This window comes from Myotis brandtii, unplaced genomic scaffold (assembly GCF_000412655.1).
Source record: "Myotis brandtii unplaced genomic scaffold, ASM41265v1 scaffold326, whole genome shotgun sequence".
Lineage (NCBI taxonomy): Eukaryota > Metazoa > Chordata > Mammalia > Chiroptera > Vespertilionidae > Myotis > Myotis brandtii.
The window spans coordinates 2,935,397-2,938,221 of NW_005362534.1; the positions used below are offsets into that span (position 1 = coordinate 2,935,397).

At 39.4% G+C, this 2,825-nt stretch overlaps 1 protein-coding gene across 1 annotated transcript in view; it reads left to right on the plus strand.

The window, feature by feature from the left end:
* Positions 1–2,825, plus strand: part of MBTPS2 (membrane-bound transcription factor peptidase, site 2) — a 55,097-nt gene that overhangs the window by 11,662 nt on the left and 40,610 nt on the right. The window lies entirely within an intron of this gene.

The following is a 2,825-nucleotide window of genomic DNA, read 5'->3' on the forward strand; positions in this document are numbered from 1 at the left end:
ACCTAGTCGCCCCATGCAGCCTGCTACTCAGTCATTTGGTCATCTGTTCGGTTGCGACGGTCACTTAGGCTTTGATAGATAGATAGATAGATAGATAGATAGATAGATAGATAGATAGACTGTTTAAGAGTTGTTAAGATTTTTTTAAAACTCATGTCTTTGTGGCTTCTATAGGCTGAGTCACTATGGGAAAATTTAGAAGTCATTTATAGTGAATGGTAAAGAATCTCTCCTACACCCTAGCCAGTTTGGCTCAGTGGACAGTGCATTGACCTGTGGACTGGAGGATCTCGGGTTCAATTCCTGTCAAGGGCACATGCCCGGGTTGCAGGCTTGATCCCCATTGGGGGGTGTGCAGGAGGCAGTCGATCAGTGATTCTCTCTCATCATTGATGTTTCTGTCTCTTTCTCCCTCTCCCTCTCTGAAATCAATAAAAATATATTAAAAGAAAAGAATCTCTCCTATGGTAATAGCTCTTTCTTAGAGGTTAAAAGAGGTTAATTTTCCAGATGAGGCCTTGAATGAGATGACGTGTTTCTTCAGCAAACATTTAATGCATGTATTCTGCCTGTTGAGCCTATGTTGAGTCCTGCTTATACAGGGAACAAAATCCAATCCTAGCAGTCATGGAGGTTTTAGTTTAGAGGGAGAGCTGCTATGATTGTGCTACAGTTGGACAGAGCATAAGGTGCTATGGGGACAGAAGGCGTGCTGAGATGGGCCTGCCACTGGGGAGAGAGTAGAGAAGGGTGAAGAGAATCCACATAGCCTGGGAAAGGAAGATGGCAATTGAGCATCCCAGTAACAGAGAAAACTGTATAACATGGAAAGGTGAAGGAAATAATAGTAATAATAAAATCTAGTTAATATACAGTGCTTCCTGTGTGAGGTTTTTGTGCCCATTTTATTTTATTCTTGTGACAATCTGGAGATAAGTTTCACAGATGAGAAAACCAAGGCACAGAGATGTTAAGTAACTTGCCTATGGTCACAGCTAGGAAATGGAGAGGGGGTCCATCACTCATCCACCACTGACCTCAGAGCCATCATGCTCTACTCCCTTAAGAAAGACCAATAATTCTTCAAGTAGCTATAAAGTAACTTTGACCTATGTCTAGGAGGTATATGGCGGAAGGTGTATGGTACAGGAGATAAGATGGGAGATATAGGTAGGATCTGGGTTAGGAAGGGCCATTCTAAGAAGTTTTGATTTTACCTATAGATAACAGGTCTATGCAAAATGAACCAAAGTAGGTAAGATGGGGAAACCATTTAAGAGGACAGTTGGAATAATTCATGTTAGAAGTGATAAAGATCTAAACTAAATTAGTGTTAAGTAGAATGAAGGGGGTAGATTCGAGGTATCTTCTGGAGTGGAGTTCTCAGGCCTTGGCCGTTAATTGAATGTGAGGCTGAAGAAGGAAGAGTTTAGGATAACTCTCGGGCTATTCAATTAGTTACTGTTTGCCAAGAAGAGAATAGTAGAGAAAGAAGCAGATTTGGAGAAAATATGACCATTGTCCTTTCTGCCTGCTCGGAGTAGAATGGCAAAATGTTGTGAAAAGAAGAAATAATTTCTTCTTTTTGCTTCTCATTTTATTCATAGAGTTTAGAGTCATGCTTTGGAACAAGCAAGAAGTCAACTGCCCTCTATAGTCCGCCGTGCATATTTATGTATACGTTTAAGAATGTTATTATCTCCTGACTTTGATATGAGCTCTGGTAGCTTAGAGAACATACTTTCTGTTTACCTTATAATTCCGTACAGTCTGGTTCAGTATTAATTCCCCCAAACTTGGCACTCTGTTGTTGAGAGATCGGTATTCTGGTACATCTAATACCCTGTTTGATCACGGCCAAGACAGATGGGCAGTTGCGTACTCTTGCTTAGCAAATAAGACCTACCATCTGTTGGTATAATCACATGCTCAGATCCTTACCTTATCTCATCGTTACATCTACAAAATAAGAAAGAGAACTAATGTCCTATTGCAGCGATTTTCAACCTTTTTCATCTCATGGCACACATCAATGATTACTAAAATTCTGCGGCACACCAAAAAATATATATTTTTGTCGGCACACCAAAAAATATATATTTTTGTCAATTTGGCAAAAAATGTAAGTATAATTTTGATCGATTTACCAAAATAATAATAACAATTACCTACCCTTTAGCTCCAAAGTAATTTTTTAAAAAATCACGTGCCTATACTTGTACATAAGTATTTCTGATGCCAAAAATTAACCAGTCAGACTCCACATTATTATGTGACATGACCAATAAGATGTAACTCGATTATATGACCTATATAAATAAAGGGTGTCCCAAAATTCACTCAAGAAGTAATTTTGATAGAAAACACAGGTTTATAATTAAAAATTGTAAATTTTTTATTGATTCATAAAGTATACAGTATAGGGTTATGTATGGAATAGCATATTGGGTAAATGGTCTCCAGGGCTTTGCTGGCACATACGCACTCTTTTGTTGAAATTTTCCATAATTTTCCATCGAAATGCTGCTGCTCAGGCAATAACAGTTAATGGTGCTCGCTATCTCGACATGATAATCCAGTTTTTTTGTGCCGTGGAGGCCATTTAGACACTTGGAATTACTAATGAATTTAGAAAGCTGTCCATGCAGCATGGTTTGAATCTCCTCCTCAGTTACTAAAGGGGACTTTAAAGTGAAATTCCTGCCCTAACTGGTTTGGCTCAGTGAATAGAGCATCAGCCTGCGGACTGAAAGGTCCCAGGTTCGATTCCGGTCAAGGGCATGTACCTTGGTTTCAGGCACATCCCCAGTAGGAGGTGTGCAGGA